Source organism: Halichoeres trimaculatus, unplaced genomic scaffold (assembly GCF_033239565.1).
Source record: "Halichoeres trimaculatus isolate MK-OKI-2021-1 unplaced genomic scaffold, fHalTri1.1 fHalTri1_scaffold_1, whole genome shotgun sequence".
NCBI lineage: Eukaryota > Metazoa > Chordata > Actinopteri > Labriformes > Labridae > Halichoeres > Halichoeres trimaculatus.
The window spans coordinates 10503646-10518232 of NW_027437179.1; the positions used below are offsets into that span (position 1 = coordinate 10503646).

The window sequence follows — 14587 nt, forward strand, 5'->3', positions numbered from 1 at the left end:
CTGGCAGCTGGTGACGTTTACAGGTTCACTGCGCTCCAATGCAAGCCGTGTCTGAAGCCTAATGGCTTTGAGTACTCGCAGAGCCAATTAGCAAGTAAAACGTGAATATATGAGAAAAAAGTACAGAGGATGCAGCTTGTTTATCATATCAATAAATTCTGCAGCAAGTTCTGGTTCATTCAACCGGGCTGAACACAATCTGAGGTTCTGTGAGAGAAATAATGAGATCCATCTCTGCCAGGGCAGACCAGGAGTTCCCAGACCTTTTAGCTTATAACTCCCAAAATAACAGTGCCAAAGACTGGTGACTCCCCACCGTGGGAATACAACAAAAAGCCAGTCAAAAAACAGAGAAAGACATGTAAAGAAAAGGTTTTACACAACGATAGGTGATCAGTAGAAAATCCCTGCACTGCTGGACGATTAATCGAAAAACAATCGAAACCAACCATTAGAGCTTTTATATGATTTTGATTACTCCCCTCTCGTTATTCTCTGTATTTTTTTTTTCCACAAAACATTTCCATTCTAGCTGGTGTGTGTTTTCACTTCCATTGCTTCAATAAATAACCATTTATAGCTCATCTGTGCATGTTCATTTTAGAAACTTGTTTAAAAATTTCAGAATAAACTGAGTTGAGAGTGAGATAATTGTGAAAATACCTGACTCAAGGTAGAAGGTTCAATTAATCTTGATTTTGATTTCTGCCATAATCATCAAGCCCTACATGTTGCTCTGTTTTACTGGATTAATCTGAATCTCGTAGTTATTCTGGTTTAATTACCCCAGAGGATCTCACAGCAACAAAGAATGTTCTGTTTGTATGGTTTTATATACAATTTATCCCCTGCTTTTTATATATATTTATGGATGAAATATGTGATTATGAATTGATTTTGGAAGACTTTTCATATCCCCTCTTTTAGTGTTTTGCAACCTCCCTCACTTTGGGAACCACTGATCAGCTACCGCACAAAATTTGAGTATTTTTCTACATTGCGATAGATTTCATCAAAACTAACCTGAAATGCACCTAAAGTTTCTACATTGAATGTATTCACCTGATCAGAATTTAAGGCCAGATAAAAAAAGTGTATAAATTTACATTTCTCACCTTAAGAAGGTTCTGAGTAGAGCTTCAAAATACAGAAAGGAGGAATGGGAGTGAGACAAAATAAATCTAAGTAAGCAATTTATTAAAAAGTGATAATTAAACTGAAACAGGCTGGAAGTGCAATTGTTGTTTTAATTGCTGTCTCTGATTTTTTTTTTGTCTCACTCCCATTCCTTCTTTTTGTGTTTTGCAGCTCATCTCAGAACTTTCTTTAGACCCAACAGTGAGAAATGTAAATTAGGACAATTTTTCATCTGGTTTTAAATTCTGATCAGGTGTGTGTAGGTGTAACAGAATTTTAGCTTTGCCCTGCTTTGTTCAGGCTTTGTGGCCTTAACAACACTTTCTTGATGCACACAACTGTTGCCTTTGCATAAACAAGCAGAGAGTGTAACGAGACCACACACTGGTGATGTGACGAGCAGAGAAAACCCCAAAACCAATTAGCTTTTGAGGTTGAGTATTGCAAAGTGAAAAAGACTCTCCAGTGCACAATAGTTTATCATAGTGCATCTACAAAATCTTGTGTGGCATTTTTTTATGAGATATTTGTCTCACATTTCAGTAAACTTGATATGGTTTTGATCATTTTTCACAATAAAATGAAAAATATCATTCTCAGAGTTGTGCAAGAACATAAATCAAAACATACACTGTTTTGGCACCAGGAGAGGTATCTGAATGGAAAAGTTTAAAGAGTGGGTATTTTTTAGGCATTACACTGTCCATCTGATGCTCCTAGAGTTGCTTTACATTATTCACATCAATAAAAAAACACTATTTGTGCTGAAGTGTTTGAGAAAAACATGATTTTATCCTTTGGCTGAAACACTTAATTTTAGCGGCTGTCTCTTTCTGACCCCCTTTCCTCTGATTGGCAGATCTTGGTGTTTGAGGCCCACTCCTTGTCATGTGTCATGAACCAGTTAAGAGATCCTTTTGGAATCATTTCAGCAAGTCTCATGAAGATCATTATCTGGGGATCAGACCCCATATGAATCCATGGAAGTTTGAAAATCTGCACATTTAGTCTGAACATCCAGCGTTGCTACTTTATATTCATGTTTAAAGTATGAGTGAGCATGATGATGGGCTAATGAATGTTCATGTGTGGACACAGTAGGGAATAGGCAGGAGAAGAAAGCTAATGTGTTTGGTCTAAATGATACTTCAGGGAGGACAATGAAAGCAAGCTTGCTGTACGAATTCATGCATGAGTAAAGAACGTGTGCATGAATTCGTTTGGTGTGTGTGTTTGTGAGTGTGTATTTGTTGTATGGTGAAGAAATCTACAGTCAAGTCTCACATCTCCCCTCATTCATCATTGCGCTCCAGACAGCACAAGGGTCAGCCCTCTCCACACACAAACAGAGCTCATTATACGGGAAGGCAGAGGATAACGGCGCGCACAGCCGCTGCTCTGAAATCACCCAAAGCATCAGTCACATCTAAACAAGGTCTGAGTGACCCGACCTTGGGAGGCAGGCAGCAGCCAGCGCTGTGCTTTAATCTGGCCAGGAGGCAGGAACGCAGGTAGAAAAGAAGCCAAGAGGAGCAGCTGGGACTCAAACTGCTAATTTAGTAAAAAGGCCCCAAATATTTCAGCAGTCAGAGAGCTAGAGGAAAAAAATATAACACTGACCTGATCTACTGTAGTCCAGCAGCGATAGAATGGAGATGACTTTTTTCACACTTTCACAGGAAGCAGGGTCACCAGAGTTGAGAGCGATGTCAGGAGAGGGTGGCACTCAGAGGTGAGGAGGGGTTTTCTAGAAAGAGGGAAATGAAAACGTTAACTTATGTAACAAACACAGGAAACAGCTGAATACACAGGTAAATAGGAGAAGTTTGGTGCATTTGGTACCAAGCAAAGCAGCATGATATCACACAGCAACCAATGAACATACTGACTGAAGTATGATGAAGAGGGATGGACCAGTACATTGTTAAAGATCTATACATGCAGAATCAAAGGTCAGAAAATATTACACTAATGAACAGAGATCAAGAATTAATTGTTTTTTTTACCATATTGCTTTCTTTGCAGAGGTTTTTGGAGTATAGGTACCAATTTCACTTCATTTATTTCAGTGAGCCAATTTACTATGCCCAGCCAGTTACGCTTACATGCATATTGCATAATTAATTCATCGGTGCAGGAGCTGCAGCAGGCTGTAGTATTCACATGAAGGCCCAGCCTGTCTGTAAAATTCCCAGATTGAACAGATACAGAAAAGAAGAGAAGCCCAATGTCACAACATCATTATCTCCAATCACAACACAATCTTTTTCACGTCTGTTGACCCCATGAGAAAGAGACAGGAGAGGGAAGAGAGAGGATATATGAGGAGTGGAGATTCCTGTGAGAAGACCTGAAGTGGTTCTATCAGAGAAATAAGTCTCTACAAACCCCAAAATTGCAAGCAAGCATTAGTAAACTGAAGATCTACCACTTAAATCTAGCTTTTCATTTGGAATAATTTCTTTTTTTCTTTCTTTGTTTTTTCTTTACTCCGTCTTAATTACTTTGTGAAATTTATCAGATCTTATCATCAACATCTTTATTTTTATTGGAGCTCTTTATGAGATTTAGTTAGATCCAGCATGTTCCTTTTGCTTGTTTCTATGCGGATGAGCTTCCTACATTTTACAGTGAAGCTTCTTTTAAAGCAGAATTACTGATTCTCTAACCACTGCTACAAACTTCTCAGAAAGGACAGTAGCTATTGGCTGTCATAAAAGTCACAAGAAGTTACCAAATGGCGTGTCATAACCTAATTGGATAATTCACGCTGTGTGTGTAATTGTAAGGGATAGATAAGAGGAGATGTAAAATATCATTGAAGAGATAAAAAGTGAGTAACCAACCCTCAATATGTCTGGAAGAGCGTTGCACATGCCAAATTAATTTATAATCTGCATTTAAAAGAGAAAGGAGAGCATGCCTCGATCTGACTGCAGCAGGGAGGGACTGCTGTGTGAGGGCTATAGGAGTGCTTTAGGACGGGGGAGGGGCCTCATTGAAAGCAGCAGGAGACCCTGGCACCCATTTACATTAGGGATGCTCCAAATTGAAAATTCTGAAACAGAAAAAAATGAGGAAACCACGGCTGAAAACCAAAACACCAAAATGAATTTTTATTCCAATTGTTAGTCATAGCCATAAATGGAATGGTGCTTTGTGCTAACCTCACTTGAATCAAGCTATTGCATAAAATAATATTAATAGTTTGTGGAATAATGCAGTCTTCACAGAGATGGGAGCACTTTAAAAAGGGCCCAGATTTTTTTGGTTGCATCTCGTGTCGATTGTGACATTATTTTTCCTGACTTTCTGTCCAATATACAGAATGTGCTCATCTCTCTGTGTGCGCTAACGTGTATGCGTGTTTAGGAAGGCACTGGGCGGAGCCATGCCACGCACTTCTCTGTCCCAAAGCGGGTTGTCTGCATCCATCACAGTCCGGATCATTTTTCATGTGTGCATTACACACTTTGTAAATCCCTATGTTTGGGTCTTCCTCAGACATATTGAAATATGTCCACACCACATCTGCATTGGCTCTTTTCCAGACAAGAGCTTGTTTGTATCATCACACCATACTATTTCGGCCATGTTGTTTTGGTGACAAAAGTCTTCTGGCCGAAAACTAAAAAGCACTTACGGGTAGGGATGGGTACCAAATTAGGTACTTTTTTAGGTACCGACCGAGTTTTGTCAAAAGTACCGGGTATCGATTCGTGTAGAGTCAAAAGGTACCATGTTTAGGTACCTAAATGCATCCTTGTGACTGTGAGGGAGTGGAAGAGTCGGTGTTTTTCCATGCTGGACATGAACACAGCATTTCAAGGTTAAATACTGAAGAATAAATATGTTAAATTGAAAAAAAATACATTTTATTGTTAAACAAATTAATATTTTTTACCACATAAACACAAAAAAGTACAGAAAATTGGTATTGTTGGGTACCGGTACCGGGGCATTGGTACCAAATTGTTTCAAATGTGAAAGGCACCCATCCCTACTTACGGGTCATTTTTGGCTGAAAAATTTTCAGTCGCAGAATTTTTAGTGCATAAGAGTCTCCAAAAGTTTTGAGTAACACCAGAAAGTCACTACATTTTTTGCTTGGGGTGTTTTTGAAAAGGGATTGATAGAGGGGTCTGAAAAGTCGCTATATACATCAACAAAGTCATACCTTTAAGCACCTGATTTATCCTTATCACTAACCTTTTAACTCATATCATTGAAGCTCCTTTTACATTTGTGTTCAGGGCAAAACAAAAAGGTGTCCATCAGGAGCATAACATGCACAGAGGCATAATGATGGAGGAGTTGTAGTGGCATCGGAGGTTGCAAAGGATGAAACAGAAACAGAAATGAAACGGGGGTGAGGTGGCGTCGCCGTGAGCCATGTCAGAGCCAGCAGGGTGGAACAGCAGCATATGTGTGGGTGTACATCTGTGTGTGTGTATATGTATGAATATATTACTCATTTTGCATTCTGTAAAACATGATGGAAAATTACCAATATTATGCAGCTGTAGTTTCAGTGTACAGGTACAAATAGGTGTAATAACAGCTGAGCTTTGATGCGGCACCTCTGTGAAATCTGAATGTGTTAAGGGATTTTCTGAACTCATTATTTGCTCCCAACCTGCAACAAAAGCCGGCTGTACCCGTCTCCAACATCCACTTGAGGAGAGATCTCCAAAGTGGCTCAGCCTAACATTACCGCGTCTTGTTTGATGGATATCAGTGAGCACGGTGAATGAGAACAGCATGAAATTTTAACATTTGCATGTTTGAGAACGTGTAACCAGATGGTGCTACTAAAGTGCACAGGCCCAAGTTAAAATTTAACCGACACACTTAAAAAAACGGTCGCAGTGTGCGTGGTGCCCTGTGTGGAGGAAGCTCTGCAGACTGAGCTCTGGTTCAGCATTGTTTGGTACAAGATCAATGAGATCATACAGGGGGAGATACACAGCTGCCCGTGCACTGATAAGGAGGAGGAGGTGTCAGTGTGTGTCACAACCTCTGACACTCACACACACACTCACAGAAACACACACAGAGCAGCTTCAGCTCAGTGCAGTGACAGGCTCCCTTCTTGCATCCTCAGGAGCGACTCACTCCACCCAGAAAAAATCCATAACGTGGTCTTCTCTCAGAGATAAACCTGCAGGGGCCACCCCACCCCCCCTCCTCCATCTGCATTTAATGACGACCCCAGCCAATTCCCAGCGCAACCAGTCCAAACCGAGCCAAAGTAAAGACAAGAAAATGTATTTCTGGAGGATAGAGCAGTGAGTGTGTGTGTGTGGAGGATGATTAGGGGCTGGGACAGGTCACAGACTTGATTTATGACTCATCCCAACCGTTGTGGGGCAATCAAAACGCACCAGTGGTCCCATTCTGCATCCACGTCCTCCTCCCCCCGGTGGCTGGGAAAAACAGGAGGATGTGGATTTGTGTGTGTGTGTTTGTATGTTCACTGTGTGTGCACCAGAGGTTTGTTGATACTGTGTGAGCATCTCTCATCCCTTCTGTTCCAATATAAGGGATGGACCTCTACATTAGAGACACAATAGGCGTCCTCCCACCCCCATCAGTCTCCTGCTGGTACCAACAATGACCACTTTATGTGCATGTGTGGACGTGTTCATGGAGAAAAATGGCGATCACTAATCAAGGCGTCACATGGAGGATGCCCATTAACAGCACATTTATGATAACTAATGACCCAACTGATGTGTGACTGTATCTCACATTAAAGGGCTGCACTTTCTGTCTATGTGCTCATTCAAGGGTTTGTGATCAGTGTCAGTGCAGAACAGTTTCTTTTTGTTGGTTTAACACAAGCAGCAAACTATAACCAATTATCAGTGATATCAAAAGCTAAAAAAGGTAAAAAAAGAGCACACAAGTACTACACCAAGCACACTCCAGAATGTAGGAGTTACTTATGAAAGGTGTGTCTGCATGATAATAGGAGACAACAACTTAAAAATCATTTTTTTTTACAATACGAGTTTCAAATTATGCTCTCAACTTTAAACCACCAGGAGAAGACACCCACACAAAGAGCTGCTTCTCTTTTTCTCCTCTGTTATTACCTCTAATGCTCAGTAAACCATGGACCCATCACCTGTTTACAAAGAGACGTTTAAGCCCAAAGATGGAAAACGGCAGGTTAAAAATGACAACTTTGAGTCAGCTTAAACAAAGACAAAGAGGTGAAGCTGAGGAAGCTTTTGGCTTCATAACGTACAGCTGCAACACAAATCATCCAAGCCCCACCACCAAACCCCTGATAATATAAAATTAGGTATAAATTTTTCTATTTTGATCACATTATCAGATGCTTATCAGGGGCGAGTATTGGCAAGAACCTCAAGATGGGATACGATAGGCATCACTATTCATGGGCCACAACTAGATAGTATCACAATGTATCACTATATCACAATATTGTGATATTTGGTTGGAAATTTTTTGTGATAGTGTTTTTGAAATACTGAAAGTCGAATGGAGTCAGTGTAAATACACCTAGCTTGAAAACATAAAGCACATTAAGTTTGTCACTTAAACTACTGTGACATTAAACTAATGTTGCAAAGGAATTATTTGGTGAAAGACATGGTCAGTCGGTGTAACTGATAAATATCAACTGGTGTTAATGTTTTTTAATTAAAAAATTGATATTGCGAAAAAAAAAAAAAAGTTACTATGAATATGATTTTAGCAGTCTACTACACTGTAAAAATTAAACTAAGAATGAATTTAATCCAAACGACCCCAAAATAGTGAGAAAACATTAATGTCTACAACATCAAAACCCGTATCATCAAGTTTAGGAAAAAAAAAATTAAAATATACTCTGAGATTATATTTATTAAAATACAGTCTATGGGCAACATACATTTGAGTAGCTTTTCGGCACCAATTACAACATTTCAATAGGAGATCTGACGATAGACTGTAATGATCAAGTCTCTGTGATGTCACTCATTTGTTCTTGATACAGAGTTTTACAGCCTATCATCAAGAGAGGCCATATTGGAAATGCTTAGCACAACTTGGCATAGACGGCATTCCCGTCAGTAAGTCAAGCTATGCCCTGTACAGTATGTGCTGATAGAGCAATAAGATATTCAGCCTTAAGCCTTTTTTTTAACAGCTTTTAGGCTCTGTGTCTATGTGGTTTCAGGTCTTTCTGCAGCTGGTGTCAAGCAGAAACTTGAGGAACTGCAGTTTGTAGCACTGCTGCAATGGCTTCATTTTTCTTGTACGGAGGTTGCTGCTCAAACCTGATAGTGTATCTTGAGTTTTTCAAGTGGACACTTGAGGAACTGCAGGTTCATGCACTTATGTAGCAGCTTGTTTTATCAACACTGGAGGTTGCCTCTTGGTTGGAGGTAGCAGATGATACAGATACAATGTCCTTTCATGAACTGGTAATGTGAAAATAAGCTTCAGGCGGCTGAAAGGCAACCCAACGATTATTTCTCTCTTCAATGAAAAAAACTTGACTCATACAAGTACATGAATGGTGCCGATTTGTAAGAGCATTCTGATAATGTGTGCCAAAAAAATCAATGTACCCCCTACTGAACAGAGCCATAGAGAAATCTGTCAGTATCCCATTTATTACATCAAACAGCGACCAGTTGTCAAAAATGCTAAAGATATGATCCTAACAGCCAGTTATTGATCTGCTCAGTCAACCTGAAAACAACTGTGTGTTTGATTTAGAGACAAACTGAGATTTCATTACGTGATTATTTAGTGCTGGCTCAATAGTTTGGTAATCCTTCATTTTTGAAAAGACGCTCTGAAAACACAAAATCACAAACCAATTCAACACCTCAGGACATATTGATAATTTGTGCGTATTAATCTCCTGCTGTGTCACAGATGAGCCTCTTAGATCAATAGAGAGGAAAAATGGCACACACACACAAATACACATGAGCGTGCGCGCACACACACAGCACCATACAATCATCCTCCTCTCCTTCACTAGAAGGATCAAAGCTGCTGTCGCTCTCTCTGTTGCAGGTTGAAACAGGATAATTGTCGGGTTTGTGTGCATGCTTGCGTGGTTTTGGACCACAAGTGCACAACCAGACAACAAAAGACCTCCAGCCGGTGAACACAACCACACCCTGACTGTGCCATAGACGATCAACAAACACATCTCTCTTCTCTGACAGGAGGAAGAATCAGCTGGCTCCCTTTGACTTACAGCTTCTCACATCACCTGCTGGTTTCATTTCACAGACTCATGCTTTATTCAAATCCTATCACTCTGAATATTCATGTTTTTTAAGGCAAAGTTCTTCTGCATTTTACTGCACCTCAATGTGCTGAGAGGTGATGAGCAGAAGTTTTAATAACTTGGAATAAAAGATGTGAACACTAACTTTGTTAAAAAGTGGTTCACTCTAGAGACAGGAAATATGAATTCAGCAGCACAAATGATCTGCAAGTGCCTACATCGGTTAAAGAGCTTATGGTGGCATAATGCTTTGGCGGCATTTTTTAATGGCTCATGTTATTAAAATCTGTCTAACTCAAGAAGTTTAAACTTAGTTTCCCATCTGTGAGGAGTCCATCTAAACAAACAAAATGAGAAAGGCTTAAAAAGTTGGTTCCACAAAGAAATAAGTGACATCGAGGTGTCAACGCACTCTATTCATATACTGTGTGTAGAAAACTTCCCGAACTTTTTAAAGCTGTGTGTATGAATGCAAACTGGTGTATGAATGCAAACTGACAATTTTTCACCTCCACATCTCCTGAATGTTTTCCAGCCCGCCTCTTGGTGACATTCTCACCACGATGTGAAAACGCAGCCAGAATTATTGCAGAAAATTCCCCACAAGCCAGCAAGCAGGGGTGATGACATTTACATCATGCGCTCAGTGCAGACCTTAGAAAGCGACATGTGACAGGATGAATCAAAACATCCACGCTTCAGGAAGGAGACGCATTTTCAAAAGACCTCTGCACATCCGTCCATTTACACTTATCATGTGATTTAAATGCAAATAACACCGTCATAGCCCATGTCTCTGCTTATGTTGTAAACAATACAATGTGGGTTTTGCAGTTTGATTTTGTCCAGGTGATCCTGTGTTCTCAAAAACAGAATGGCAAAAACAGCCAGCTGTCTCTTCTTTGTCTGTTTCTTGTACTTTTTTCATCTTTTTTTCATCATCCTTGCAAATGGAGTGGATCATTACTTTGTATGGCTCGTTTTTTTGGTCATGGACACCAAACTGGTTTTGTCTTCAGTGATATTTTTACTATTTTTGCTCCTGTGTTTTTCTAGAGATCCCACATGTTACTGTGGTTGCATTGTTCAAATGTCAAATCAGCTGTTAGCAGCCTTTAGCATGTCAATGCTAACTGGTGCTAGGCCTGATGTTTCCCCACAAGGTGAGCAGAAGGAGGTGAGGGCGACGTGCTGGTTCTCAGGTGTGAGCTCAGAAGTGGCAACATGGACCTGTCCTTCCATCCATCGTTAATGGGAACGTAGGATCTATCTCCAATAAGATGGACGAGCTAGCCATGCTAACCCAGTAACAGAGTGAATACCAGAGGGCAGAGTAGCATCATGCTTTCACAGACATGAATAACAGAGCTAACATCAGACACCAACGCCATGTTGGAAGAGCTTCACCTGCTGTGAGCAGACAGGATCCAGGAGACAGAGACTGAACAGACTGCTGAAGAAGCTCAGTCCTGGACCCTGTGGAGGTGGAGACTGGCTGAACTGGACAATGATGGACAAGCTGTCATCATCTAATTTCTTATGGACCTTATTTGCACTTTCTATACACTTTCTTGCTTTTGTTTTCTTGATTGCTGCTGCGGCTCCTCCTGAATTTCCCTTCTGGGATAAATAAAGTATTTCCTATTCTATTCAATAATTTTTTTTAGCTTCTTGCTGTTAGTTGCCTCCTTTGACAGTCAACTTGTAGCTAGTTGACAGCAGATATGAGGCTAAACTCAGATGTAGATGGTCTTGTTTGCTGTTAGTCACATGGGGGCAAAAAAATATATTAAAACTCTTTCACTGCCAGCAAATAACTCCTCATATGAGCTTTAAGTCAAGTCAAAGTGCGTCTTTTACCTTAAAAGGAAAATAATGATCGAATCCTAACCTCCTATCCTTTCAAACATTTCTGGGGAAACTGTCTCGGATGCAGCGTTTGCATATTTGATCCACGGCTAAAGACGAGTAGATGCTTGCTGTAAGTGCTCCTGACATACTGTGCTCGCGATGATGCAAACGACGGACAGCTGACACGGAAAGACAAAGCCTAAGGCGACGGCTGTCGCCAGCATGGAGGCATTTAAAACAAGTGAGAGGATTTCAGATTCTCCGCGTCCCAAATCTGGGAGACCTAATTAAAAGGATTGACTGACTTCTTACAGTAGCTCTGTGCGTGTTGATGTGGTTCAGTCTTACACCACAAGGAACAACATGTTTATCTTGTCTTTGTCTGGATCCCACATGGCACAGAAAATATTTGGATTGCTGGTTTAAAGCTTCACAACAACTCCCCTGTACTTTATCTCACTCCTTCCAGTCTGAATGCGTGTGTGTTTGAGTGTGTGAGTGTGTATTCTGGGTGCTTCTTATGGGAATGAAATTGAAGGATCGACAGTCTATTTCCACAGACTCTCCTACACACTGTTATCTGCACAGTGGCCTGACAGCAGCCTAAGTACTAGTCATTACTCCGTCCTCCCTGCTGGCCGGCCCTGATAGAGCCAGACGTGAAGAAAAAGAACAGCAACATCATGACTGATGCTGCACACATGTCAACACCAGGAAACCACGCTACATGTTCATCAGGCAGCAAATTGGGAGAGTTTGGACCCCAACACATTTTTAGAAATAGTCTGATAACATTCATCAGCTGACAGACGAAGTACAGCTGCAGCTCCAGAGTTTGTGAGTTTCAGATTCACTGTGTGACTCCCCGTGCTGTCATGTCGACGTGTTTACACAGCTAGTAAACAGCAGATGAGGATACAAAGTGTGTTTGGTTTCACAGGCGGCTGGTCCTTTGGATCCGTTGGCTTTGAAGGTGTCAGGTAACAGATGCACAAGCTGGCAGTAAACCAGAGACCAGCAATTACACACTCAAGCACACACACACACACACACACACACAGACACACATAAAAAAGAGCTAATCGACATGTAAACAAAAATGCACAGTCACACTACACAGCGGCTTCTTTTCCCAAACGTCTTCATTAATTCTTCCTCGCAGCAGCGAGTCCTCTGTGGTCGAGCCGGAGCTCGGAGCTCTACAACCACAATCAAAGACGAGCGGCTCCATGAGCAATCTGCTTTTCCAATCAGCTCCCTTCAGGCTGTGTTAGCGCTAGCTTCAATTGGCCGCTCGGCTCGCTTGTGAGTTTCAAGAGTGGGCATGCTCATAGGGTCATTATACAGACTCAGCCCTCCCCTGCTGTGACAGAGCCTACACGCCCCTGTTTAATTGCCCCTCCATCCTCCCCAACTCATCTGGGACGTCCCATTTGTTATGAAAGATGTTTGACGGTTTCACTTGAAACACTCCTCGAACACAGAACCTTGTCTGAGAAACATGACAGCCCTCTCAGCGTTACGTCCAGTTGGCACCTTGTTACATGAGGAGGACTCTGCTGGCACATTAAAGCTCCTGTCACACCCAAAAGACTTCAAAGAAGTGGAGCAAATTAAGGCCAACCGCTGCGTCGCCTGATGTCGCCTGATTCAGGGCAAAGATGATGTACTTGAACACAGATAGCAGAGCAGACGAACATGGGACGGGAACAACTCTCCGAACCATTGGGTGGTCTTATTTCCTAATCTCAAAAGAAATTCAAGCAACCACGAATCCCAGAAAACAACACAGCCTCCTTTTCCAAATTTTGGAACACATTTAGTCATTAACACATTTGATAGTGAGTTACACTTGTTTTGAGACTAACTGCAGAGGAGTGAGACATCTTGTATCCACGTCATCTTTGCTGAGAGCGGCACATGCAATGAAGCAACCAGGAAGTGGAAGGTAAACCAAACAGCAACATGCAGACAGTGACAGTTACAGCAAAATTTAGGGTATTCTACTCTCAATGTGGCCTGGGAGAAGTGGCCATAAAAATCTGCTGAGCACAATATGTGTAAATTTTTCAGCCAGTGTGTGAGTTTTAGATTTTTAGCCCCTCACAATAAACCTTTGCCTTCTAACATGTTTTTGTCTCCTTGTCTTCTTTTTTTAAATTAAAAAAAAAAAAAATGTCAAAGGTAGGGTCTGCAGGAGTTTTTGTACTTTTTAGTAAACACAATATTCAAACTAGGCTATTTCTCCTCAGCTTCACATTCACTGGTCTAGCAACCACCTGCAACATCACGTTCCTCCGTGGGAGAAACTTGATAGACCTGCACCTGACTTGGCATTTTAGCCAAGCGGCAACCTCCGGTCTAAGAATTTGAGACAATGCAGAAGTGCTAAAATCTGCTGTTTCTCAAGTGTTCGCTTGAGGCTGACTCCGGAGGTACCTGAAGTCACAAGCACACCAAGCAAAACAAAAAAAAAAAAAGCCGTTTTCAAAGCACAAATTAACATATTTATAGCCTGGTTCAAAAAACGTCTCCTGTCTGAGTCGCTAATTTTACTATTCTTAACTTTATTTAATTCTTAATTTTATTGTACGGGGGTGAATTTTTTTCTAACTCAGCCTTTCAGAGGATATTAAGATCGTGAGCTCCCCCAATAAGAGGCACAGCTGAGGGTCACGTGACCGACAGGGGCCCTATGGCTGTAGGCGAAGCCCTTGCCACTACCAATATGGCCGCTATAGCCAGCTTTCATTTTCCGTTTCAGAAACAGACGAGTGACGTCGGCGAGACTACGTCCATGTTTTATACAGTCTATGATTTTAGCCCAAGCTAATCACTAAGGGACACATACCTTGTTAGCAGAAAGCTAACTCACGCCGCTCTTTGTCACAAGCTTCTCTCCAACTCCCTGAAAGTGAGTGAAAGTTGAGCTAATCTTCACCCTCATTCAGTAAAAAGCTTTATTTGTTTGGAGTGACATTTCACTTTGGTTGTGTTTTTCTTTCTCCGTGTTGTGTCCACTATTGCAGCCACTCTGAATAGCTTCTTCCTCTTGCTAATCAACACACAAAGTCACTAGTGCACTGGGTGATCTGTGATTGGCTGAGGTAACCACGCTTACTGTCTGCCCAGAAACATCCTGACACAACCAAAACATCGACATAAAGACAAAGGAAGGGGTTGAGGCAGACACAGACACTGACACACATGTATTGAGGCCCAGAAATGACGATTGAGCAGGATTATTCCTGTAAAATAAATTTTAATTGTTAGGAAAATCCAGCAGACTCTACCTTTAAGTCTAAGTGAAGGATAAGAGCAGTAGATGCACGCTCA

The 14587-nt window shown here is 41.3% G+C and overlaps 1 protein-coding gene across 2 annotated transcripts in view; it reads right to left on the bottom strand.

The window, feature by feature from the left end:
- The window catches only part of plxnb1b (plexin b1b), a 176524-nt gene that overhangs the window by 106420 nt on the left and 55517 nt on the right, over window positions 1–14587 (bottom strand). For both annotated transcript variants that reach the window (XM_074683466.1, XM_074683378.1), the window contains exon 3: window positions 2758–2884. The gene's annotated coding sequence lies outside the window, so the exon portion shown is untranslated. The remainder of the gene's footprint in view (window positions 1–2757; window positions 2885–14587) is intronic.